Source organism: Heterocephalus glaber, unplaced genomic scaffold (assembly GCF_053883595.1).
Source record: "Heterocephalus glaber isolate CG9 unplaced genomic scaffold, H.glaber_assembly_v1.0 deba00001547, whole genome shotgun sequence".
NCBI lineage: Eukaryota > Metazoa > Chordata > Mammalia > Rodentia > Bathyergidae > Heterocephalus > Heterocephalus glaber.
Genome location: NW_028258340.1, coordinates 8,743,543 through 8,756,645, shown reverse-complemented (window position 1 = coordinate 8,756,645; position 13,103 = coordinate 8,743,543). Strand labels below are relative to the sequence as shown.

The 13,103-nt window shown below is 56.3% G+C and overlaps 1 protein-coding gene across 2 annotated transcripts in view; it reads right to left on the bottom strand.

The window, feature by feature from the left end:
- Positions 1-13,103, bottom strand: part of Bcor (BCL6 corepressor) — a 121,425-nt gene that overhangs the window by 91,930 nt on the left and 16,392 nt on the right. Inside the window, exon 1 of one of the 2 annotated variants that reach the window (XM_087189848.1) lies at positions 10,842-10,980. The exons of the other annotated variant lie outside the window; for it this stretch is intronic. The gene's annotated coding sequence lies outside the window, so the exon portion shown is untranslated. Of the gene's footprint in view, positions 1-10,841; positions 10,981-13,103 lie in introns of those variants that run through there. 2 annotated transcript variants of the gene reach the window in all.

Here is a 13,103-nt window from a genome sequence, read left to right as displayed (position 1 = left end):
GCAAGGACAGGCGAGAAGCTGGCAGCAAGACAGAGCGGGAGGAGAGAGCCAAGGAGGCTCAGCCGCAGACCCAGAAACACTGGCGGCGGCAGCGGCCCGAGCTCTACACGGAGGCCTGCGCAGCCAGGCCCTGCCTGCCTTGCCTTGTTCACGTGCCTAGGACACTCGGACAGGATCTCTCTCTCTCTCTCTCTCTCACTCTCTCTCTCTCTCTCTCTCTCTCTCTCTCTCTCTCTCTCTCTCTCTCTCGGACCTGCGCGGGCCAGGAATGTCTGTTGGGGCCTTCCCAGCAGATAGCTGGGGCCCTAGGGAAGTCTTCACGGATCTGACCACTCTGGTCTTCCTTCCCTGAATCCTGGACAACGGTACTGAGATTAAGGAGTGGGAACACAACCAACCATCAGAAAGCTAGTGTCTCCACTCCTGGGGCTTCAGGCAAGTGTACATCTAACTTGGTGGCTCTGGAAGGCAGCCACCTTCTACCCAATTTCCTTTTGGGCTTCCCAGTGGCAATACACTTAGGGTACTGCCCCTGCTTTGACCTTCTAGCAATCAGGAATCCAGCTGGACTTCTGCAAAATCTGAGGCTTCCGTAGAAAGAGCTCCCCAGACTCAGGTTCTCCGAGAGTTCTCCCACTCACCCCCACACACTGGGCCCATCAGAGCATCATCCTCAGCTCCCTTCTGAGGCCGGCTCTGCAGCCCCAGCCAGCGCCACAGAGCTCACCTTTCCTCCCTCGAGTGAAGCTAAGGGCTTCCACACTGCTCTTCACTTTCTCACACACACACACACACACACACACACACACACACACACACACACACAGGCATTCTTGCCTTTCCTGCTGGGAGTCCTACAAACCAGACTGCTTAGGCACAGTGCAGCTTGGTGGAAGGGCAGGGCGCCTGGGAGGCCAAGCAGAGGTGACCAAGGGAGTTCAGGCATGACCCTTAGCAGGGAAGGGGCTACTGTCTGAGAAAGAAGGCAGCGGGAGACCCAGCCTCCAGGAGAGGAGGAGCATAAAGGGAAAGCCAGCACTAATCCCTTGGCCTGCCTATGTGGGGCCCGACAGTTGACAAAAGCCTTTTCCCTGAATATTATCTCATGAGCGCCAGCCTCAGCCAGCTGTGGGGGAGGCAAGGCAGATAGCATTACCCCCATCGCAGAGAAGGGAAGCAGGGCCAGAGAGGTTAAGAGAGGTCTGAATTAAGGCCACACAGCCAAGCTGGAAGAGGCTGCCAGGGGCCTGGGGTTTCCTGCCCAAAGTTCACTTTCCTGTTCAGTAGCTATGTGTATGCCTGTCTAGGTTCATATCTGTGTGCAGGGGAAGGGGGACTGCCAGGCAGGAACGGACAACCCAGTTAGGGAAGTACAGGAAGGAAGGACACAACCCCAGGCCTCTTCCTGTGCCCAGGCCTCACACAGCATCCCCTGTTGTTTCCACGGCAGCCTGGAGCTGCCCCCTGACCTGCCTGTAGGGGTGAGGGGCTGTGCTTCCCGGTATCTTCAGCATTGGCTGTTCCAGAGGCCTTCGGTATTCCTTGGGAGGCCCTGATCTACCCAGCCCTGGAGTCTCTGCCTGTCATCCCCACCCCCCAGCATCGGCTGCAGGATGCCTTGAGTCCAACTGTGGTTTCCGGGCAATAAAACAACTATTAAAGTCTCAGGCACGGCTGGTGATTTGCATCACATCCTCTCATGCATGGATTCAATATTTAATACACAATATTGAATACGGATATTAAAAATCAATAGCTGGGGACCCCTGGGGAGGTGGCACAGTGAGATCCTGCTTCAGGAACAAAACCAGCTCCTCTAAAAAGACAGGAACAGCAAGTTCAGCCAAGCTGAGCCAGGCTCCAGGGGAAATGAAGAGTAGTAGATGTGTCTCAGCTTCCTGATATGCTTAACGGCACTGTTCTTAAGTTGAGCTAAAGAGAAGCCAAGGAATGGAATGCCCCTGCACTTCACTAATTGCCGGATGGGGGGAGGGGTAGGGAGGTAGGGTGTATTTCCAAGCAGGCGACCAGCCAGGTGTATGCAGTTACTTCTTTTGTTGCTATTTGCACTTTGGTTTGGTTCACGTCTGAGCCTTGGATGCGAGCACTCAACTCTTCCCACCGCCATAGCTCCTTCCCTGGGCCTCCTCATAACATCCATCACCACAGGCCCCATGGGGCGCTCTTGGCATAGCTTTCAGGGAGATGGAGCAGGAATCCCAATGGTGCAGGATACTCTCTGCTCCATAAAAGAAATACGAATACCTGAGTTGCAGGGTCTTCAGAGGTACACTCAGCCTTCCTGACAGGAGCCTCAGGCCTGGGGATGCTTGTGGGGAGGGGTGACAAAGGGAAGGAGGTGAGAAGGAGGTTGGGACATGGAAGTAATCTGCTCCAGAGCCAGAATTCAGATTGGCTGTTAAACAGCCAGGAGATGAGCAAGCTCCTGGGATACATAATTATCTTTTCAGGCCTGAAGAGGAACACAAATTAGTCTCTTCTTTATCAAAATATAGAAATATAGTTTATCCTAAACAGAATAAAGTTCTTGCAGCCTGATGGGGCAGGAGTGAAGGAGCATAAACACCTTTCACAGTAGTTTTTTTCCTTTTCTTTTTCTGGTACAGAAAAAGAAGAGAGACTGACAATGGGAGACACACGTAGTTTATCTAACTGCAAGGGCCTGGAGCACCTGAGATATCAAAAACTAGGTGAACTTGACCTACTGAAGTGCCACCGCAGACACCAAATTATGATATTACTTTTATACATCTTTCTATCGTAGCTTAAATCAATGTGGATTGAGTGGGAACTCTTGCTCTAGTTATCAATAGATTGGAAGGACATCTCAGGAAGATCTTACAGAGTACTCATTTGAGTAAAAGTTAGAAGTGAAGAAGAGGTGTTTGGAAATGACGATGAGCCTGTGGCCTCTGTTGCCAAAGAGCCCATTAAAAGGAGCAAGGGAGGGCCGGGGATTTAGCTCAGTGGCACCGCACCTGCCTGGCAAGTGCAAGGTTCTGAGTTTGATCCCCAGTACAAAAAAAAAAAAGAAAAAGAAAAAAGAGCAAGGGAATAGGCATAGTTTTCAGAACCAGCACATGAAAAGCAGCCACTTTGGCTGCTGCAGATGCTCTGATGGTGGTTCCTACACTCAGCCTCCTGCAAGTTCACCTGCCTATATTTACCTGATTCTGGGCTAGGGGTACAATATTTGGCCCTGGGCCTGTGAAACACAGGGGCAAGAGTTCTAAGCAGAACAATAATGTCCTCAGTTTATCAAACTGCTTCGCTTCCTGCATCCACCACAGGCCAAGCTCTGGACCTCTTGCAGCCACACACAGACCTGACAGCTTTGTTTGCCTCTAGCATGAATGTGCAGGTAGGTAGACCATGGCTGGCAGGGAGGCAAACCACCACCATGCAGCTTGGGGAAGCTGCTGTGCCTCCAGAACCCACTAAGGGTGCCACATCTGCCCAGAACCACCTGGTACTTAACCAAGAGGGAACGCAGCCTTGTAGTGTTTGGGAGGGCTACATCGGAGGAGCAGGAGAGCCTGGCTGCAAGGAAGGATCTACACACCAAGTCCCAAATGCCCATGAGTGGGCACGGAAGGGGGACAGGGCAGGAGGGAGGGGTATTTTCCTGCTTCCCACCGCCCCATCCTTCTGTATTGTTTTCTTGGAGCGAAGTCCTTCCTGGAGCCCCTCTAGACTGTCACCATCTCTTGGTGTAAGACAGAGAGGACCAAAGTTTTCCATTGGGAAGAACCTGGATAGGACCAGGAACCTCGGATCTTGGCTCAAAGCCTCACAGTTCTGATAAGACGCTACCTCCCCACTCACACCCTGCAGAAAAATCCCCCCCCTCGAACTTCTGGGGTGAAGTCGGAGCCTGAGCCCAGGGTCAGCAGAGGGACTGTCCTCACCACCAACAAGTTGCCAGTCGAGATAACAGCTGTGGGAGGGGGAGGGGAGCCGCAGGCAGCCACGACAGAACGGTTGCGATCTAGAAAATTCAACAAGAGGCCGCCACGGTGGCGGCGGCTCCAATTAGCTGGGCCAACTGGGAAGGCAGAGAGCGAGGCGGCAGCCCTGCAGATCGTGCCCGGGGCGAGCAGGCAGGCGGGGGCGCTGGGCCTCGGAGCTGCCGGAGCGGCCCTCCTCCGACCCCTCCCGCGGGCTCTCCGAGCGCGCCTGGTGTTTACACACTGTCCTTCCGACACGGGATCAAGTTTCAGGCCGCACTGGAGGCGCCGGGGCCGGCCACAGGCCGAGGCCAGGGAAAGAGCTGGAGCGGGATCTAAGGCAGCGCTGCGCCGACGAGAAGGCCCAGCGCGCGTGGGCACAGCTAGCATAGCGCTCTCCCCGCGACGGGTTGAAGTCCAACAGGCCGGGTGGCAGGAGCTGGTGGCGCTGCGGAGCACTACCCACAGGGAGAAGCACCTATGAGCTGCAGGAGTGAGGTTCTGCGCTCACCAGGGTTGGAGACTCACCCTGGCAGGGCACAGGGGCTATGCTCTACAACCCTGTTGCGAGGACTGCCGCGAGCGTACCCAGTGAGCTCTGCACCCGTCTTCAGGCCCTTTGCTACGCTACCTTGCCCAGGCCATTGTTGGGGGCAAAGGGTATGTGGCTGGAGGAGCAACTCCAGATTGGAGACCTCGAGTTTCCCCGCACGCGCCTTGGCCCCAGCGTGGCCCAGGACTCGGGCCCAGTGCCGAGGGCTCGCCGCTGAGCGCCTCCTCTGAGCTGGCAGCCCGCGGGGCCGCACGCTGTCAAGCGGCTGCGAGTGAGCCCAGTGAACTTCCAGCAGCACAGCAGCACAGGCACACTGTAAACAGCCGCGTGCGCACCCTCTCAGCCAGGGCTGGGAACCTCACCCAAACACCCTGTCACCCCTCTCGCTCCAGGGTCAGGCTTTTGGGGCTGAGCCCGGGGAAAGAGAGCCCCCATCCCACCCCCAGTCTGCCTGGGCCCGAAAGCAAGTGTTCTGAACCTGGCGAGGTGCAGAGTGCTTCGGGAAGGGGAGAGAGTCGGTGCCTGGCCCCTCCCCACTGAATGTCTGCTTTGTTCCGGAAAACAAGGGGAGCTTTAGGCTGCTGCTCCCGGGGAAACACAAAACTTCTTTTTGAATCTTGGGAAGGGCGGCTGACTGCGTTACGGAGCTCCGGAGACAAACCAAGAAAGGGCAAAACCCAGAGGGCGGGAAGAGACAGGAAGACTTCGGAGAGAGGCCGATGGACAAAGTGAGGGGAAAGCCGCTCAGGGTGACCGGGTGGAGACTCGGGAACCTGACTCGGCGCGAAGGTGCCGCGCGAGTTCCAGCGAGCAGCCGGCCCAGCCAAGTGGCGCCTGCCCAGCCGGCGGCCGTGCCAGCTTCCTGCCCTGCCCAGGACCGCGGAGCAGTCGGGGACGCCGCAGCAGGCTGGCCCGGAATCTCAGGACGACAGTGTGGGGGAGGGGGGCCCGAGGCACCAAGTAAATCCCAACTAGAGCTTTCTGCACACACCGCCCCCACACACTCCAGTTGGCCAGGACTCGGGTCTGTGAGGTGTTGGCTCTGGGCTTTCATTCTGGTGTGTGTGTGGGGTGGCCCAGGGAGTTCACCGGCGCGGAGGATGGGGAGGGCAGTCTGAGATGTCTTTGGTCTCATGTGATGACCGCCTGTCCCATGGGCTCCCACCCTGCTCTGTCGAGCCAAGGGTGTTAGATCAGTATTCCGGCATGAGCAGGCAAGGGACGAACGAAAGCAAATTTGCGATCGCTTCCCCAACTGCCACCCATCACTTAGCCCTCCTTGCACCCAAGGAAGGGGAGGGCATCTAGCCTGTGCTCCAACCCCCCACAGGTCGCTCCCCTCCGCCTCGGAAGCTCAGACCTCGAGCAAGGGTTTTCCCCCTTTCCCCAGGGCTCGCTGGGTTTCTAACTTCCTCTAAACCTCTCTCCACGCTCCGAAAAGCCCCGAGGAGAGGAGCTGAGAGGAAGCACGCCGCTTGTGTGCGAAATGAAGACCATGTGTGAGGATGGCGGCATCAGAGTGCAGCCGCGGGGGAAGGGGGTGGCGAAGGCCCCCGAGCGGCCGGGTCGCAGCAGCCAGCGCCTCGGCTCGGCGTTGGGGACTCGGAGCAGCAGCGAAAGGCAGTGGAGAGGCTGCTGGGCTGGCCTCGTGGCTGGCGGGGGGGTGCGGGGGTGCGGGAGCTGCAGCGCCGTGGCGCGGGGCTGGGGCGGGGACGCAGCCCTGGCTTCCTGGGCCGCAGCTGCGACCGAGGGCGCAAGAGCAGATCGTGCTCGGCGGCGGCGGCGGCGGCGGCGGCGGCGGCGGCGGCGGCAGCAGCAGCTCAGGCCCTGCCGCGCTTGCAGCTGAGAATCAACAAAGGGAGGCGGCGGGTGAGCGGGGGAGGGGCGCCGCCGAGCGTTCGCTGGCTGCTGTGGAATAATAAAAAATAATTAATAATGATAATAAGAGAAAAATCCCCCGGCTTTCATGGCTCTGGGTTTCCGTGTGGCTGCAGCGGGAAGCGCGCTGTCCTTGAGGCGGCCTCTCTCGCCCGGCCTCCCCGCCCCTCCCCCTCCCTCGCCCCCTCTCCTCCCCGGGAACCGGGAAGAGAAAGGTCTGCAGCTGACAAATATTATCCATTCTCCCCATCGATCGCGGAGTGTACAGATGTGAGCGCTTGATGTGCCCGCGGAGCGGCGGATCCTCCCTGCTCGCTCGCTCTCGCCCAGGCTCCGCTCGCCGCCCCCTCCTCCCCCTTTGTTCTCCTCCCCTTTCCCTCTCTTTAAATAGATTTCAGGGCGCTGCCTGTTGGAGAGCAGCTGGCGATCTCTCCCAAGAGAGAGAACGAGCGCAGCCCGAGGTGCCCTGTCACCAGCCTCCCTCCCCCACCTCGCCTTCCCGTTATGAGCCCCCCATCCAGTTTGCAAAACAGAAAACACCAGGAACACCCTCGACCACTGCACCGCGAGTCTCTCCGAGCCTTTGGATCCCTTGCGCTGTCCCCGTGCTGTTCCTTGAATCTGTGCTGTCTGTGCGTGTAGGGAGGGGGCACAGGGCCGAGGCAGAAGAGCCGAGAGTGGGATCTTTCCCCGGCAGCAAGCAGGAACGCAGCTCGGGTCACGCTAAAAGGGTACAGTTTACGCATTAGGGAAAGTCGGCGGAGGCGGCCCTTTTATTCCTCTTTTGCAGATGGGAGATTAAGCGGGCAGCGCCTGGCCTCAAAGGGGCGGGCCGCTCGGGAAAGGGTTAACCCGTCGGTCGGTAATCGCGGACACGCATAAACACGCTCACACACACTCGCGAGCGCGCCCTCCTCGCTTGCCCGAGCGCCCGCCACAGCCCAAAGTGCACCGGGGGCTGGAGGACTAGCGGCGGCGGCGGGGGGGGGGGGGTTTGTCCGGGGGGAGGGGCGGGCTTAACCAGGCCGCTCGACTGAGCGGGGCCACCTCGCCGTCTGTCACTTAAATGATTGTCCTCCGCTCCGCTCAGTGCGGTCAGTACGGGCTGTTAACAGGCAGTTGCAATCAGTTTCCGAAAGGTCAGCCAAGGTCCTCCGGCTCTCGCAGACGGAAGGCATTACGAAACCGCTTTTGTATCAGCAGGCACTTTAGAAAAAGAAGCAAGGAGGGGCGCACCGCAGCGCCGAGGCTTCTTCGAGCACAGGGAGAGGGTCCGGGGCCTTGAGGGGAGGGGTCTGCATCCCCGCGGCCAGGACGGAGCGGTGGGGGAAATCACTGGCCGAGTGACCAAGGCCCTTCAGATTTCGATGGGGAACCAGGCAAGGGGTGGAGGGAGCAGGCGGCAAGAGCAGGAGGAACAGGAGGAAGTGGGAGAGGCGTCCTGGTTCCTCTCCTGGCCCGGCCCGCGGCCCACACCAAGACACGCACCGGAGCTCGGCCTTGGGCGCAGGGGAGACCCCACTCCTCCCAGACCCTCCAAACTCCAGGGAGTGGGGTGGGGGGTGGTTGCGGGGGGGAGACCCCCGCAGAGCTAGCGAGTCCCTGCGCGGTGTCTGAAGACGCTGCCGCCGCCGCCGCTAGAAGTCGTCCATCAGCAACCAGTCCAACCTGCCAGTGATAATGTGCGATCAACACCAAATCACCCCCGCCAGGCGCGATCCATCATCGCAGCGCGCCGCGGGCCCGCGTGAGGCTGACTCGTGGCTGGAAGTGGGGGGCGCAGAGCAGGACGCGATCGCCCAGCACCCGGGACGCCCAGTGCACCTCGATGCCCCTCCCAGAGGCCTGCACCTCGGCGTTCCTAACTCTCCAAGTTCCCCAGCTGCGGAGCGCAAACCCGGTGGCTCTGAGTTCTGGGCGCCGGTCACTTAGAAGTCCGCGCGTCCTCCGCGCCCAGTTACCCTGGTCACACCCTGCAAAGCTATCTCTTCCTTGCAGCTGCCCTGCCCGTCCCCTCCTCCTCCTCTGAGAAAGCGTAGCTGGCGGGAAATTAATATTTAATATCGCGAAATTGATTAAAGGGCTGGAAGCTGGCGACGGGGTGGGGGAAGGGTAGGGGCTCCAAGCGTAATTAAAGATCTGAGAGTCGTGACCGCTTCAGGTCTGTCCGGGCCGCACATGGCCTTTGTGAAGCCCAGGCGGGGTCGGGTGGGGCTGAGCCCTGCGGGCAGTAGGACGACAGCCTACGCAGCCCACGTCCTGGCCTGTGTGTGGCGGGGGGGGGGGGGATCATCGGAGGAGGGCTATCTGGAAAGTGGTAACATTTGCGCACCAGGGGCTGAACGGAGTCCACCTCTCCCTTGCCTGCCGTTATCTCGGGCCCATCTTGCCTACTGGAGCCCGAGGGTCGAGTGCTGCAGCTTCTTGCTGCTTGTTCTGCGAAGACGTGCCTTCACTGACCAGGAGGCCCTTGACCTCTAGCGCATTCGGCCCCGCGGCTCCAAGACCCCTAGCGCAGCTTCATTGTGGGCCCTACTCCGAAGGCCATTTCCCCAGGCCCTGATACGGGTCTTTGGGGACTCTCTCGCAGCACTCAGGGAAAAGAGAGGTCCACCTTTGTCCCGCAACTTGGGGCTCCTAAGGCCGAGGGTGCACGGGGCTCCTGCCAGTTCTCTCCCGTCCAGACCTCAACCCAGACTGCTCCAGCCTGGGTCAGCTTAACTCATTCAGCTGGGCCGCAGATGGGGCCTGCTGCTCTAGGCGGCTGTCTCTAGGGAGTCGTCATCAAACGAGCTCTGCTGGCCGCCTGTCGTGCCGTTTGTTATTGTCTCACGGGGAGGGGCATCGGGGCTGGAGGGACCCTACTGGAGGTGGGTGCAGCTGAGACGCCCCGGCCACTGGAGCTGGTGCTAGGAGAGTAATTAGGTGGGCACGAGCTCGGCGGTAGTCCTCTGGTGATAGCTAAAGTTTAGAAATCTGACGGTTGGCTCGGTGATAGGATGACCCCAGCTCATAGATGCCTGGCTCAAAAGAGCTGTTTTGAACTTTTAAAGTATTATTTACTTTTTGGAAAAGCACTGTGTCTGAAAAGCACCAAGTGCTGGGGGCGAGAGGCACACCAAGCAGCATCTTTGGCCCTATTCAGCTTGGGGACCCAGAGGGTCCAACAGGCAGTGGGGCTTACTGGAGGGAAGGCCAGGACCATGGAGGATTAGGCTTGGCCTCGGGTTTTTTTTTTTTCTTCTCGGTTTTGGTTTTATTACTGTACTGTAACAAAGTGCTGGGGGGATGCCTAAACTGGGACGGGGGAGATAATTAAAAGAGGGGTTGGAGAAGGAAGGAGAGGCTGCAGCCAGGGTGGGTGGGGGAAGTGTTTTCCATGAGGGCAAATGTTATGCAGAAGGACTTTATTTCACCCAAACAAAACCAAAAAGTTCACATTCACCCTCCCCTACTGAGCTGATATGCAACATGCAAACTTTAAAAGGAACCTTGAACCTGTGGGAGGTGTCAGCCCACAGTTTACAAAGGGCACTGAGGAGCCTTTTCTGGCTACTTCTCTGTTCCCACTATTGTGATTCTACCTGCATCAGCTTGGGGGTGGGGGGCTCCTGACCTCCAAACCTGAGGGGCAGCGGTGGGGGAGATCACTCAGAATGCACCGCATTCATCAATGCCATTTCTGGTAAATTGGACCTAAGGCTTCGGAGTGTCCTAAGAGGAAGGCAGCCTACACAGTGCGCATACCGATGTCAGAGCCATTGCCAAGGCCAGCACACATTCTGCAGCCCTTACGAGATAATACTATGGATTTCACAACCAAACATGTCAGATTTTTCCAGGACATTCCTGACTCCAAGAGTGCTGGGCCTTGTGTTTTAAAAGGGCATGCCGCCCTCCCTGCCGTCACTGGTATTGTGCAAGTGCGAACCCTAAGTGTCCCAAGACTGAAGGAAATGGCTTAGGTGTGAGACCTGGACCCAGCCGTGCCCGCTGGTTTTCTGTCCACCACGTCTAGCCCAGAAGCCGTCCTTGAAGTCCTTTTCCTAGCTAGGACCGGTCCCTGCCTCCTGGTAAAAGGAGTCTTGGGGGTGTTGGGTGATAAAACATCCCTTGAGGGCCGGTCCGGGTAGGGCGCTGGGGAGGATGCCTGTCTGGAGAAGCGGCAGGACTGGGCAACTCCGGGTCGCTGTGGGCCAAGAACGGGCGGCTTCCTGCCTGAGGACACAGCGCGCATACCGCCTCGCTGGGGGCTGCTGCCGCCTGTGCCCCGGGCCCAGGCGGCTGCACGCCGGCCGCCATTTTGACCGGGCGGCGCGGGTGGCGCTGTCTCCGGCGGTGGGACCGCGGAGCCGCAGGCTGGGCCGCCGGCCGCGCAGGGACTCCCGGGCTGGCTGGGGACGCGCGGGGCGCCGCGCCCGCTCCCTCTGGAGCCCCGTTACCTCCACGGGCCACAATGACCCTTGGTGGGGCACAGCAGGGCAGCCGTCCCTGGAGAAGGCCCGGCCTGCAGGCGTCTTTCCCCGGATTGCCAGAGCAGATTTTAGTTCCGAGAAACGACCTCTTGTTCTCAGACTGCGTTGGTCCACAAGTTACCACCTCTGGGAAGAGCGCCTGGTTCGCGCACCCCGGAACTTGGCTGCTGTTCCCAACTGCAACTTACAGAGGTAGCTTCGGGGGTGGAGCAGCGAGGCCTGCTGCACTGTCCCCACCACGCCAGGCTTTCGGAGGCGTGCTCTCCCTGGACAGGGAAGGATCTGAAAGTTAGCTCGGTTTGAGGGCTCTGGATAGAAGGAGACCGTAACTTTATTTGTCCACGTTTGTGAATTTAATATGCATTTATGGAGAACTCGCTGAGGCCAAGGCACCGTGTTAGGACTTAGCAGAGTCCAAAAGTGAATTTTTAAAAAGGCACCTCTGGCCAAGCATGGTGGCACACGCCTATAGTCCCAGCACTCAGGAGGCTGAGGCAGGAAGATCGCCTCGAGTTCAAGACCAGACTGGGCTACACAGTAAGCTTAAGGCCATCCAGAACTACATAGAGAAACCCAAAAACAACACAAAGGCACTTCTAGCCCTCAAGCAATTTACAGTCTAAGTGGAAAAGCAGATTTGCAAATAACTAAACTCAAAAGATAACTCGAGATGAATGTAAATAAAAGGCATGAATATTGCACTAAATGGCCTAGGAAGGGTCAATTATTTTAAGAATAAGCTTTATTTCTAAAAATGTAGAATCAGTTCTGGGAAAGAAGGGAGGACAAAAAAAAAAAAAAGGGAGGAAAAAAATTTACTAACCGGATAGTTCCAAGGTTCCAGGGAATAACAGTCATTACTTCTGAAAAGTTGTTGTGTAGGAAACATGCTGAAAGTTTATTTAAACTAAGCAAATATCAAGAATCAGAAACTGGATTCATTTCTCAGTTTCTGACATTAGCTAGGTGGCAGGGATGTGATTTTCCACAAAAAGACGATACCCCATTCGAAATCAGGGAAACTCCTACCACATTTCAGAAAACAAAGTTTCAGAAAATACAACTATGAAAATTAGGCAAATAAAAAATCTCACAAGAAAGGTAATGTAATCAGTGACACTTGTTTCAGCCATGAATGATATATATGTGATTATAAAATAAAAAGTGGGCATTAATCTAATAAGATTATGATCTAGCACTAGTGAGGACAGGGCAGGAGAAGTATGAACAGACTTAAAATCCTTCTCTACCATCTTAAGAGGTCCACAGATGATAGCTGGCATAGATTACTTAAAAGAAGGCCACGTCAGCTGGGGATTTAGCTCAGTGGTTCTGCCACCTGCCTGGAAAGTGCAAGGTCCCAAGTTCGATCCCTGGTACCAAAAAAAAAAAAAGAGAAGGCGATGGTTACATATTATTTATAAATATGATACATACCAGAAGAAACAGGTAAGCCAAATGAATACCCAAAGGGGACTTTTTTGAACCAAATTTTTACATACAATTTGGCCTCATAAGACAAATATGCCTTTCTAAAAAATATAATTTTTTAAAGGTTACCATTTCTTTTTTGGATTTTTTTTTTTTTTTTTTTGCGGAACCAGGGATCTAACTCAGGACCTTGTGCTTTCGAGACAGGTGGCAATTTTTTTTTTTTTTTTTTGGTACCGAGGATTGAACTCGGGTCCTTGCGCTTGCGCAGCAGGCGGCGAAACCACTGAGCTAAATCCCCGGCCCTGGTGGCAATTTTTTAAAGTTAAAAAGCACACAGATAAGCCATGCACTCAGGAGGCTGAGACAGGGTTGCCTAGAATTTAAGGCCAGCCTGGGCTACATATTGTTTTATTTATTTTTAGTTTTTTGAGTCAGGGTCTTTCGATGTAGTTCAGACTGGCCTTGAACTCACTTTGTAGCCCAGGCTGGCCTTGAACTCTCAGTGATCCTTCTGCCTCAGCCTCTCAAGTGCTAGGATTATAGGTATGCGCCACCATGGCCAGCTATGGGCTACACATTGAGTTCAAGGTCAACCTGGACTACACGACCCTGTTTCAAACATCCCCCTTCCCAAACACACAAAACCCACAGGTACTTAGAAGAGTAAAACTGAGAATTCCCAGTTACCACATTGTAACTGATGTCCTTGCAAAACACCCAAATCAAACTGGACAAAGTCATGGGGGAAATAATCGCCCAAAGTATGGAAGAAAGAAGAAGGCAGGGTGCAGGCGT